General features: G+C 36.6%; 1 pseudogene; it reads left to right on the top strand.

Annotated features, from left to right (window-relative positions):
* Nucleotides 1-1,500: 1,500 nt before the first annotated feature.
* Nucleotides 1,501-13,743, top strand: part of LOC147357263 (RNA-binding protein EWS-like) — a 31,298-nt pseudogene continuing 19,055 nt past the window's right edge.

Below are 13,743 nucleotides of genomic sequence, written 5' to 3'. Positions count from 1 at the left end.
TAAAAAGTGCAGGTCAATATATTTCACTGAATCTCCTAATGATTTATGAAGAGGGGTTTATTTAAAATCTCACCTCTTTCTTCTATTTTTGCTTTTTAGGATTCTGACTTTTTAAATTGGGTGGTTTCCAAATAAATGACTTTATTGTGCTTTCCAACTTAAAATAAATAAATAAATAAATAAATAAATAAATGGAATTGCCCTCCTTTGGGATAGGAATAAAAAACTGGCCTTTTTCAGTCCTGTGGCCACTGCTAAGTTTCAAAGACCTGAACACATGTTGAGTGCAGCATTTTAACAGCATCATCTTTTAGAATTTGAAATAGCTCAGCTGGAATCCCATCACCTCCAATTTCTTTGTTTGTAGTAATACTATCTAAGGCCTACTTTACTCCAAACTCCAGGAAGTCTGGACCTAGGTAAGTGACAACATCATCATGATTATCTGAGTCATTAAGACCTTCCTTGTATAGTTGTTCTGTGCATTCTTGCCACCTCTTCTTAATTTCTTCTGCTTCTGTTAGGTCTTTACCATTTTTTAAATTTTTTATTATGCTTATCCTCACATGAAATGTTCTCTTGATACATCCAGTTTTCTCGAAGAGATCTCTAATGTTTTCCATTCTATTGTTTTCCTCTATTTATCTGCACTGATCAATTAAGAAGTCCTTTTTATCTCTTATTGCTATTCTCTGGAACTCTGCACTTAGTTGAGTACATAGTTCCTTTTCTCCCTTGCTTCTCTTCTTTCCTCAGCTATTTGTAAAACTATGACAAAAGACACAACACTATACACTGGAGAAGAGAGCGTCTCTTCAATAAGTTGTGCTGGGAAAATCAAACAGCTACATATAAATTAATAAAATTAGAACACTCTGAACATTTTACACAAAAATAAACACAAGATGTATTAGCAATACAATGTTGTAAAGTAATCAGCCTCTAATTAAAATAAATACATTTAAATTAAAATTAATAAACACAAGATGGATTAAATACCTAAATGTAATGTTGGATATTAAAAATTGTTAGAGGAAAACATAGGTTGCATACTCTTTGACATAAATTTCAGTAAGCTCTTTTTTGACCCACCTCCTAGAGTAACGAAAAGATAATTTTTTAAAAAAAGGAGGCCCAGGTAAACTTAAATGTTTTTCAAAAGAAAGGAAACCATAAACAAAATGAAAAGACAGCCTTCAGAATGGGAGAAAATATTTGGAAATGAAAAAGCTGACAGGAGATTATTCTTCAAAACAATCAAACAGCTAATGCAGCCCAATATTAAAGAAAAAACACAATATAGGAGTTTCAAAGAGTTAGATATGACTGAGCAACTGAACAACAATAATAATAGTCACAAAATTGACAGAAGAGCTAAGTAGAAATTTCTTCAGAGAAGACATACAAAAGTATCTTAAAAGATGATCTACATCCTTAATTATTAGAGAAACACAAATTACAACAGTACAATACAACTAGTATCATCTCACAATGGTCAGAATGGCCATCATCAAAAATCATCAAACAATAGACGCTGGGGAGGATGTGGTGAAAAGAGTACATTTGTACGCTGTTGGTGGAAATGTAAACTGGTATAGCCACTATAAAGAACAGTCCAGAGGTTCCTTAATATACTAAAAATCAAGCTACCATATAGCATAGAACTCTCACTCTTAGGTATATATTCAGAGAAAACATAATTCGAAAGGACACATGCACCCCGATGTTTGTTGCAGCACTATTTGTAGTAGCTAAGACCTGGATGGAGCCTAAATGCGCATTGACAGAAGATGGATAAAGACGACATGGTATATGTATTCAGTGGAATGTAACTCAGACATAATGAGGAACATAGTGCCATTTGCAGAGTTGTCAATGAACCTTGAGGCTGTCATAGAGTGAAGCAAGTCAGAGAAAAACAGACACTGTATAATATCACTTATACATAGAAAAATGGTAGAAATGAAGTTATATGCAAAGCAGAAATAGACTGTTACAGAGAGCATATTTATTGTTACCAAGTGAGGTAGGGAGAGTGGAGTGGGATGAATTGCGAGATTGGATAGACTAATATATATAAAATATACAACTAATGGTGACCTGCAGTATAGCACAAGGAACTCTGCTCAGTGCTCTGTGGTGACCTAAATGATAAAGAAACCATAAAAAGAGTAGATATATGAATGCTTATGTCTGATTCACTTTGTTGTACAGCAAAAGACTAACATAATATTGTAAAGCAATTGCACTCCAATAAAAATTAAAAATAGAAAAATGTGTGTTAGTCACTCAGTCTTATCTGACTCTCTGTAATCCCATGAACTTCAACCCACCAGGCTCCTCTGTTCATGGAATTCTCCAGGCAAGAATATTGGAGTAGGTGGCCATTTCCTTCTTCAGAGGATCTTCCTGACCCAGGAATCAAACCCGGGTCACCCTCATTGCAGGCAGATACTTTACTGACTGAGCCACAAGCTAAGCCCAATTTAGGTAGTCTAGTAATATCTATGCTATGCTATGCTATGCTTAGTCACTCATTCGTGTCCAACTCTGAAAACACTGAAAAAAATAAAGGGACACTCAGTCATATGTGACTCTGAAAATACTGAAAAAAATAAAGGGAGAAATCCTCAGGTTTGGGAAATATATAGGTGGAGCATGTTTTTCATGAATTGAAGAAAAGTTTTAGTCACTCTAGCCACTTCAGTGAATGCTAAGTTGCTTCAGTTGTATCCGACTGTACAACCCCGTGGACTGTAGCCTGCCAGGTTCCTCTTTCCATGGGATTTTCCAGGAAAGAATACTGAAGTGGGTTGCCATGACCTTCTCCAGGGGATCTTCCTGACTCAGGGATGGAACCCACATCTTTTAAGTCTCCTGCATTGGCAGGAGGGTTATTTACTACTAGCACCACCTTGAAAGTTCAACCAGGCTTATATAACTGGGCATAAATGCTTTCAAGGTTCAAACATATTGAAGCATATCATCAAGCATATTACCTGTAGATAGCTCCTTCTGAATCACTGTATGGATATTTGACATTTTGTGTATCAACTCAACAGTTGATGAACATTGAGATTATTTCTTGATTTTGCCTATTGTGACAGTAACATTAGGAACATTCACATATGTGTCTTTGTCTGGAAGTGTTTTCCTTTCTCCTGGGTAGATTCCCAGGAATGAAAATGCTAGCACATATGGTAATTTAACATTCTACTTTAAAAAAAAGGTGTCAAAATGTTTTTCAAAGTCACTATTTTGTCCTTGTTCAGTTACTCAGTCGTTTCCAACTCTTTGCGACCCCATAGACTTCTGTATGCCAGGCTTCCCTGTCCTTCACCACCTCCCAGAGTTTTCTCAAATTCATGTGCATTGAGTCCAGGGTGCAATCCAACCATCTCATCCTCTATCATTCCCTTCTCCTCCTGGCCACAATTGTTGCTAGCATCAGGGTCTTCTCCAACGAGTCCACTCTTCTCATCAGGTGGCCGAAAGATTGGAGCTTCAGCTTAAGCATCCGTCCTTCCAAGGAGTATTCAGGTTGATTTCCTTTAAGATTGACTGGTTTGATCTCCCTGTTGTCCAAGGTACTCTCAAGAGTCTTCTTCCCTGATAGCTGTAAAAGGTGTACCTTCTTCCCACAGCCTGATCTTCAGGGCTACAAACTTTCCATTCACCTTGCTTTTCCCTTTGTATACTGTAACATAAGATCCTTCCCCTAGCTTTTACAGTTTTCCGTGTGAGTCAGATTTTCCAAATTTGGGACTTGCTGGTGAACTGGGGCAGGCTGGAATGCCCCGAACTTTAGGAGACTCTGCCAGCGGAGGAGCTCTTATTTAAGTTAATGCAAGCATTGTTCTCAGAATGCACCCTCTTTACTTGATTCGTGGGTTTCTCAAACAGGTCAAAAGTGCTTTGTGTCCTCTGAACTCTGACTTTCTTATCCTCAGGAATTGTGTCCACGGGTTTGATTACTGAGTCCATTCCAGGGCAGTTCCGTGTGGCCATCTTTGTGAAATATATCTCACTAAAGGTGGTGTCCTCTTTCTTCAAGGCAATGCAGCCGAAACTGTCCGACAAAGTTCTCAGAAACTTCTTCATCTTGCCCGTCTTCTCGTCTGGCTGTGGCTCAATGAGGTCGCACATCTGGGAGACACAGGGCTCGGGCAACTTCCCCAAACTGGTACAGAGCAGAGCGCAGACAACTGCGAGGGCTCATGGGAGGGGAAGTCGGCGCCTCCTCCATTTCCTGCGCCTTCCCCACCTCCTCCTCCTCTGGCCCGTAAGTGGGATTCTTTTCAGTAAGCAAAGAATCCCAAAGAGATGAAAAAAAAAAAAATATATATATATATTATATATAATATATATATATAGTTTTATTCTTTCCCCCTCCCCCCTTTTCTTTTTTTTTGCTACATTTCCCTTAGTGTTTTCTATAGGGCACATTTGTGGTGAGAATTCTATAGTTTTAAAATAGCAAGGCATGTTGAAGTCACGAAAAAAAAAAAAAAAAAAGAGTAGTTGACATTTCCCCTGAAATACTGGCGCTCTGACTGGATGCAGTTACTGATGAGATTTTGAGTTCCCCTTTTTGGTGGAAAGCGAGAATATATATTAGTTTCATGAAAGATGGTGTAATGCATTAGGGTGGAGTTTTTCATTCTACTTTTGCTTTTGAAGTATACAAAGTTTTTTTCATTTTGTTTTTGCATCACTGTACTGTGAAAAGTAGTTAACAGCTGTTAAAAGCTTGTTTGACAAATAGGCACATAACAATGGATATGTATCATGTTCCCTATGACAAACATCCCCTTCCCTTTTTATAGCTGGGCAGTTCCTTCCCTGTGAGTAATAGTTGAAGGAATTAGTTGAATTCTTTACATAGTGAGTATTAATTTAAGTATGAGTTGAATTTAAGCTGAAACTGCCAGATAGTGTTCTCAGGACATGGGATAAAATATCATTTCTGCCAATCCAATTCAGCAACTTCGGACTTGGAACCTAGAGACAAGGACAAGGAACCCATTATGTCAGTGTACAGCATCAGTAACAGGGGCAAATGCTTGAGGTTAGAGGCAGCAAAGCACAGTGTCCACTTTTCAGCATCAACAATGAAAGCACTGCACCCCAAGGTGCCTATGCTTTGTGGAAAATGCAAGAGTTTTCTGATTGAACTAGTGTTGTTGATTTTGATGCCTCTGTTCCTCCTAAATTTCTGCCTGAATTTTCCAGTTCCAATTATCTTGGCTTCCTGGAGTTTCAGCCAGTTATATAACACCTTTTTGATAAATTCATTGTTTTATGTTTAAATATGCCTCTTGTTGTTGCTGCAGCAACTAAGTTGTCTGTTGCAACAACTAAGAACAATGACTGATTCTGGGTTCTTCAAAGTAGCCAGCAGTCTATGAAAAGACAGTGAATGTACCTTCAGTTCAGTTCAATCTCTCAGTCATATCCAACAATTTCCAACCCCATGGAGCATGGTAGGCTCCCCTGTCCATCACCAACTCCTGGAGCTTGCTCAAACTCACGTCCATCAAGTTGGTGAGGTCATTCAACCATCTCATCCTCTGTCATCCCCTTCTCCTCCTGCCTTCAATCTTTCCCAACATAAGGGTCTTTTCTAATGAGTCAGTTCTTTGCATCAGGTGACTAGAGTATTGGAGCTTCAGTTTTAGCATCAGTCCTTCCAATGAATATTCAGGACTGATTTTATTTAGTATTAACTCTTTTGATCTCTTTTCAGCCCAAGGGGCTCTCAAGAGTAGTCATCTCCAACACCCAGTTAAAAAGCATTAATTTTTCAGTGCTCAGCTTTCTTTATTACCGGGGTCTAGCCCTGGTGGATTCAGGGATTTCAAAGGGGAGACGGCTTCGGCGATCAGGATACAATAGAATTAAGGATATGAAGAGTGGTCAAATAAGGATAGCTCAGTGAGAAAAATTCAGTGGAGAAAGAGGCTGAATAACTTGGTTTACATGGAAAGTTAATAAAATTCCAAAATAAGGAATTTGCGTCACCTACGTAGGCTGCAGGTGTCCTCCCATTCTCCCGAAGGACAGGAGACACTAAGGCCTCCCCGGTCAGATCTTAGAAGCCCAGGCAAAATTAGTAGGCTTGACAAGCCTCCACGTTCCAGATGGGAATTCAGCCAGAAGGTGAGAGAAAGAACGACATAGGGAGATCAAGTTTCGGTGAACAAGGCCGGCACTTTATTTTCCAAAGTAGTTTTTATACCTTAAGTTGTGCATAGAGGATAATGGAGGAAGGAGTAGAGTCATGCAAGGACAGCAGTCCTTGATCCTAATCGAAGCCAGGCTTTCAAACTTATCATATGCAAAAGTTTAGGTGATTTACATCATCTTCTGGCCAGGAAGCCTGTTAACATTTTAAGATCCTTTCTTCAGAAACCTTTTTTTTCTCTAAAGGTGATTATTCTAAAGTTAGGCACCACCCTCTGAAAGCATTAGATAAAGTTTCATTCCTATAGGGCAAAGGTGTGGTGGGCTATAACAAGAAAAGAATTAACTCAAGGGTCCAAGGTTACAAACATTAAAGCTACTACTTACATTCCTATAATCCAATTATATTAATCAATACACTGCCAGGGACACAGTACGTAAGGGATATGGAAACTTAGCAGCAAACATTGGCCCAACAAGTGAAAAACCCTTCACCAATACAATTTCTAATCAATCTTTTAACTGCTCAAAGGAATCTGTATTTAGACAGTTTAGAACATCTCATGCCTCTTACAGCTGGGAGTCTCTGAACAATCACATGTGGCCAGAAGAACCTATTCAGGCAGGCTAGAGGACTTCCAAAGGAGTTTGTAGGTTGAAACACTCTTGTCACGCCCAGGAACTTTATTAACTGGAGCTGTAAGTTAACTCTTTTTCAGAGAGAGGTGGTGGGGGACAGCCCCTCATAAAGTCAGAGGTGTAGGTGAGAGCACAAAGCAGTAAAGTAGGCAGACTCTGGTTTTGGGGGTAGATGCTCGAGAATTTCCAGGGGGACACCTGAGGCTCGATCCTGCCTTTGCATATGCCGAGTCTCCTTCCTCATGACCTTTGCCATGGGCAGAGTTCCTCACGCTGGCTCCCAGCACTTTATAGTTCAACTCTCACATCCATACATGACTACTGGAAAAACCATAGTTTTGACTAGATGGACCTTTGTCAGCAAAGTAATGTCTCTGCTTTTTAATATGCTGTCTATGTTTGTCATAGCTTTTCTTCCAAAGAGCAAGTGTCTTTTAGTTTCATGGCTGCAGGCACCATCTGCAGTGTTTCTGAAGACCGAGAAAATGAAGTTTCTCACTGTTTACATTGTTTTCCCATCTATTTGCTATGAAGTGATGTGGCTGGATGCCATGATCTCAGTTTTTTGAATGTTGAGCTTTAAGCCAGCCTTTTCACTCTCCCCTTTCACTGTCATCAAGAGGCTCTTTAGTTTTTCTTCACTTTCTGCCATAAGGGTGGTGTCATCTGCATATCTGTGGTTATTGATATTTCTCCCTCCAATCTTGATTCCAGCTTGTGCTTCATCCAGTCCAGCATTTCACATGATGTACTCTGCATATAAATTAAATAAGTAGGGTGAAAGAAAATATACAGGCTTGACCAAATATACAGACTTTCCAAATTTTGAACCAGTCCTTTATTCCATGTCTGGTTCTAACCATTGCTTCTTGTCCAGCATATAGATTTCTCATGAGGCAGGTAAGGTAGTCTAGTATCTCAATGTCTTTAACAATTTTCTACAGTTTGCTGTAATCCACACAGTCAAAGGCCTTAATGTAGTCAATGGAGAAGAAGTAGATTTTTTTTTTTCCCTTGAATTCTATTGCTTTTTCTATGATCCAATGGATGTTGGCTATTTGATCTTTTGGTTCCTCTCCCTTTTTTTAATCCAACGTGAACATTGGAAGTTCGTGGTTGATGTACTGTTTAAGCCTTGCTTGGAGAATTTTTAACATTACTTTTCTAGCATGTGAAATGAGTGCAATTGCGTGATATTTAACATTCTTTGGCATTGTGTTTCTTTGGGATTGAAATGAAAACTGACCCTTTCCAGTCCTGTGGCCACTGCTGAGTTTTCCAAATTTGTGGGCATATTGAGTGCAGCACTTTCACAGCATCATCTTTTAGGATTTAAAATAGCTCAATTGGAATTCTATCACCTCCACTAGTTTTGTTCATAGTGATGTTTCCTAAGGCCCACTTGACTTTGCACTCCAGGAAGTCTGGCTCTAGGTGAGTGATCACACCATCATGATTATCTGGTGTGATAATCATGTAATTATCATGATTTTTCATGTAATTTTCATGTAATCTTTCATGTAATTTTTCTGGGTATTCTTACCACTTCATCTTAATATCTTCTGCTTCTAGTAGGCCCATTCCATTTATGCCCTTTATTGTGCCCATTATTGCATGAAATTCTCCCTTGTTATCTCTAATGTTCTTGATGAAAACTCTAATCTTTCCCATTCTATTGTTTTCCTCTATTTCTTTGCATTGTCTTCTTAAGACTTTATTTTCTCTCTTTGCTCTTCTTTGGAACTCTGCATTCAGATGGGTATATCTTTCATTTTCTCCTTTGCCTTTCACTTCTCTTCTATTCTGAGCTATTTGTAAAGCCTCCTTACCATGTACAATGTTATGAACCTCCATCCATAGTTCTTCAGGCACTCTGTTTATCAGATTTAATCCATTGAATCTGTTTGTCACTTCCACTGCATAATTATAAGGGATTTAATTTAGGTCATACCTGAATGGCCTAGCGGTTTCCCCTACTTTCTTCAATTTAAGTCTGAATTTTGCAATAAGGAATTTATGATCTAAACCACAGTCCATATCAGGAAACTTTTAAAATAGGAAGCTGATCTGTAATCACATTTGCTTACCTTGAAGTTAACAGTTTTACTTTGACCGAGAACCAATTACCAAGCAAACAAGTCACAGTTGCATTAGGAAAAAGAAAATAGCATTTTTAACTGATATTTTGAAGTGAATTTAAGTAAGAGACTCTTTATAGTTGAACCAACAAGAGATAATGAAGTTTTGCAGATTGGCAATAGTGAAAAGCTCCTTCAAGGTAGAGAGATAAACTATTGCCAGTCATAGGAGAACTAGCAGTAGGAATCTGAAAGGAGTTATAGTTACAAAAGATCAAAATTATAGCCACAACCATGCGACCAAAGCAGATAGGAAGTTGGAGATCTGTGAAGAAGTATTTTGATCTTAAAATCACAGGCCTCCAATCAGCTGTTGTATTCTCCTATTTCTAATCACATTAACTAAATGAAAACTGGTGAGCAACATAGTATACCTTGAATGAAAATTAATTTACCTTTGAAATTAATTATGAGAATTTTGTGATATACCCTATCTCATTAAACTACAATGTTGAAAAATTTTTCCCAGGAAAATACATACTAATCGGAGAAATGTCTGTATTATCCAGGAGAAAATTAATTAAACATTTGTTTTTCTAAAGAAATTTTGAAGGATTTGGAATTAGAAAATGTGATTTTTATTTAAAATTATATGGTTTAGAAACAAACAATTGCAGAATAATAAACTTAAGGAGGATCAAAAACTTTCTCTTCAATAAGACAGAAATTACAAATAGCCATTTTAAATCTCTGGAATTATCCTAATAACATATAGAAAATTGAGAAATATTTAATGAAGAAAATCCATTAAATTATGGTAAAAATTGGGGTGTATTCTGAATTTGAAGAAGCAGAACTCACTTTCAGCCCATCTGTAGCTCAGCATGTTCGGAGCCCCACTATAAGCAGAAAATAAGAGATAAAAGAGAATGGGACTTCTTCTCCTGCCAGCTTCCAATAAAAGAGTTTGGATTCTTTCTTTGGGAAGGTTAGAATCCCAGCACTTTTTGTTCCCCTCATCTTTGTTTTGGAAGAGCTCTATTCTAGACAAGAGGAACTGAGAGACCTGGGCACACATTTTCTATTCAGCTACCAACTCATAAGACAAAAGCATTATGCTAGAGCTGGGTGCACAAGCCAAGAACACTGAGTCCTGCCTACCCTTGCCCCAGCTTGCTGAATGAGCAGAGGCTTTATGCTGAGAAAGATAATTCAAGAAGACCGGAGCTACTGCCCCTGCCTAGTGCCTCCCTCACAGAGCAGGAGGTCAATTCAAGGGCGGAAAACATTGTTTCCACTTTGCAGGTTCAGAGTGTTAGTGTACAATTTAGACCCAGCAGAGATTCAAGCATTAAAAATAACTAGTTCAGCAAGGAGACTGACTATTTGGAACTAAGCATGAAAAATTTCAAATTAAAGGTCGCTTCCAGAAACAATGGAGATTTTAGCAGTTTACAATTAAGAAAAGACTACTAGCTCTAGAAAAGCAGCAAGATACACCAGCCAAATATTTAGCAGACAAACTAGAGGAAGAGACAACTAAAAAGAGTACTTCTGGAAGTACTTAAACCCTAGACTCAAGAACTACCTGAAAAGGAGATAAAATTTAATTCTATAATTGTTTAACAATTTATGCATTGGGGCATCATTGATAATATGACAAATCAGCTAGCAATTAGAGGAGGTGAACAACAATCACAGCATCAATAAATGCAGATCAGTTAGTATTCCATGAAAGTGAAAACCAAAGGACAGCAGAGTGACTCACTTTCACTTTGGCTCAGAAGGTAAAAAGTCTGCCTACAATGCTGAGACCTGAGTTCAATCCCTGGGTTGGGAACATCCCCGGAGAAGGAAATAGCAACCCACTCCAGTATTTTTGCCTGGAAAATCCCATGGATGGAAGAGCCTGACGGGCTATAGTCCACAGGGTCACAAAGGGTCAGACATGACTGAGTGACTTCATAAGGAAGTCAATTCATCAGGAATATATGTCAATCTAAATAGATGTGCATCCAAGACCAAAGCATATATTTATATTAAAAATATTAAAATATCTGAAGGAAGAAATAGATAACAATATAATGGCAGTAGGGGATTTCAATGACCCAAATTGAAAAATGACAGAAATCAACAAGAAATCATTTGTCTTGAACCATACTTGAGACAAAATATATATAGACATGTACAGAACATTCATCCAATAGTAGGAGAATAGACATTTTCCTGAAGCTCACATGCACGTTCTCCAGAAAAGAACATAGGAGAGGTCAACAAATAAGTCTTTAAGAATATTAAAATCATACAAATTATTTTTCTAACCACAATGGTATGGAACTAGAAATCAATAACAGAAGCAAAGCTGAATAATTCACAATTATGTGGAAATTAAAAAAAAATATATTGCTGAACAATTTTGAAAAAGAAATCAGAAGAGAACCCTAGAAATATCTTGAAACAACTGACAGTGAAAACACAATATGCCAAAATCTATAAGATATGGCAAAAGCAGTTCTAAGAGAGAAGTGTACAGAAATAAAATGTCTACATTAAGAAAAAATGAAATATATCGAATATTAATACAAAATCTAAATTTATACATCAATAAACTAGAAAAAAGAAGAATGAACTAAGTTCAAGTAAGCAGAAAAATAGTAATAACAAAAATCAGAAAAGAATCAAAGGAAACTCAGAATAGGAAAGCTAAAAAAAGTGATTAATAAAAAGAAGAGATAGTTGTTTGAAAATATAAACAAATTTGGCAAAACTAGAACTATATTTTTGGCAGTAGACACTTCTTATATGTTTATGAAAATGAGAGATACACAAAAATCTTTTAGAATTAGGAAGTTCATCAAGATTACAAAAGTCAAGATCAATAAACAAAAATTGAATTATATTTTTACACACTAGCAATGATGATTCTGAAAATGAAGCTAATAATTTTACTCACAATAGCATAAAAAAAATATTTTGGTGAAATTTTAAATAAAAAAAGCACAAGACTATATATGCACTGAAAGCTAAATATTTTTGAAAGAAATGAAAGAATAGCCAAATAAATGAAAAGATATCTAATGATTATTGATCAGAAGATTTAATATTATTAGATTCCCTATCAAACACTCAGCTTGCATTTTTTTTCAGGAATGGGCAAGCTGATCTTAAGTTAATATGAAAATTTGAAGGTTCTGAAATAGTCAAACAATCATGAAAAAAGAACAAATTTTGGAAGCACACTTACGGAAGTGAAACACACACTTTTTAAACATTACTAAATTAATTAAGACTGAGTGGCACTGGTATAAAGATAAATATGTAGATGGAATAGAATTCTGAGTACAGAAGTAAACTTTACATTAATGATTAACTCATTTCAACAAGGTTCCCAGACAGTTCAATGGGGAAAAGTAGTCTTTAATAAATGAGAGCAGAACAATTGGAGGTTCACATGTAAAAGGATGAGGGTGGACCTCTATGCCACACCATACCCACAGACTAATGAAATATAAACTTCATTGTATGAGATAAAATTATACAACACTTAAAATCATTGGATAAAATCTTTCTGAACTTAGATTAGGCATTAATAATACTAAAAGTGCAAGTGACAGTAGAAAAAAAAACAGAAAATTCAGCTAACACTAAAGTTAAAACATTTGTGTTACAAATAATACCATCAAGAAAGTGAAAAGACAACTCAAAAAGGGGACAAAACAGTCAACAAATATATTTTTGGTAAGAGAGTTGTATTTAGAATATACAAAGAACACTTAAAACTGAATAAAAATATAAAAGATCAAATTAAAAATTGTGCAAAAGACCTTAAAAGATATTTCTCTATAGTAAGCTTACAAATTGTCAGTAAGCCCATCAATACATGCTCAACAGCGTTAGCCACAAGAGAAATTCCAACCAAAACCCCAGTGAGATACCATTTCACATCTGTTGGGATTGCTATTATCCAATAGATAATAAAAAGAATTGATGAGGATTTACACAATTGAAACTCATGAATTACTGGTAGCAATGGAAAATAGTGCAGCCACTTTGGAAAATGTGTTGCCATTTCCTCAAAATTTAAACATGAACAATGTTACTATATGAAATCCTATTGCTAGATATATAGATACCAAAGTACCCACAGAAAATTGCACATGAGAATGATGTTTGCTCTGGATTTGTCATATATGGCCTTTATTATGTTGAGGCAGGTAAGTTCCTCTATGGCAACTTTCTGGAGAGTTTTTTTGTTTTGTTTTGTTTTAATCCTAAATGGGTTTGAATTTTTTCAAAAGCTTTTGCTGCATCTATTGAAATGACCATGTGGTTTTTATTATTCAATTTTTTGACGTGATGTTTCACACTGACTGATTTGTGGATATTGAAAAATTCTCACATCCCTGGAATAAAGCCCATTTGATCATGGTGTATGACCCTTTTAATGGGTTGTTAGATTCAGATTGCTAGCATTTTGCTGGGGATTTTGTGCCTATGTTTGTCACTGATGTTGGCCTAGAATTTTCTTTTTTTGTGATTTATTGGTCTGATTTTAGAGTTGGGGTGCTGGTGGCCTCATAAAATAAGCTTGTTATTCTTCCTTCCTCTGAAATTTCCTGGAAAACTTTCAGAAGGGTAGGTATTAACTCTTCTGTAAATGTTTGACAAGATTCAACTGTGAAGACATCTGGTCCTGGATTTTTTATTATTTGAAGATTTTTTTATCACAATTTCAATGCCAGTACTTGTGATTGGTCTGTTCATATTTTCTATTTCTTCCTTGTTGTCTTGGAAGGTTGTATCTTTTCAGAATGTGTCCGTTTCTTCAAGGTGGTCAATTTTG

The sequence above is a fragment of the Bos grunniens genome, chromosome 15 (genome assembly GCF_055505025.1).
Source record: "Bos grunniens cultivar Pamir isolate PY7600 chromosome 15, Bosgru_T2T1.0, whole genome shotgun sequence".
NCBI lineage: Eukaryota > Metazoa > Chordata > Mammalia > Artiodactyla > Bovidae > Bos > Bos grunniens.
Note: the sequence above shows the minus strand (reverse complement) of the source record. Positions and strands in the feature narration are given on the sequence as shown.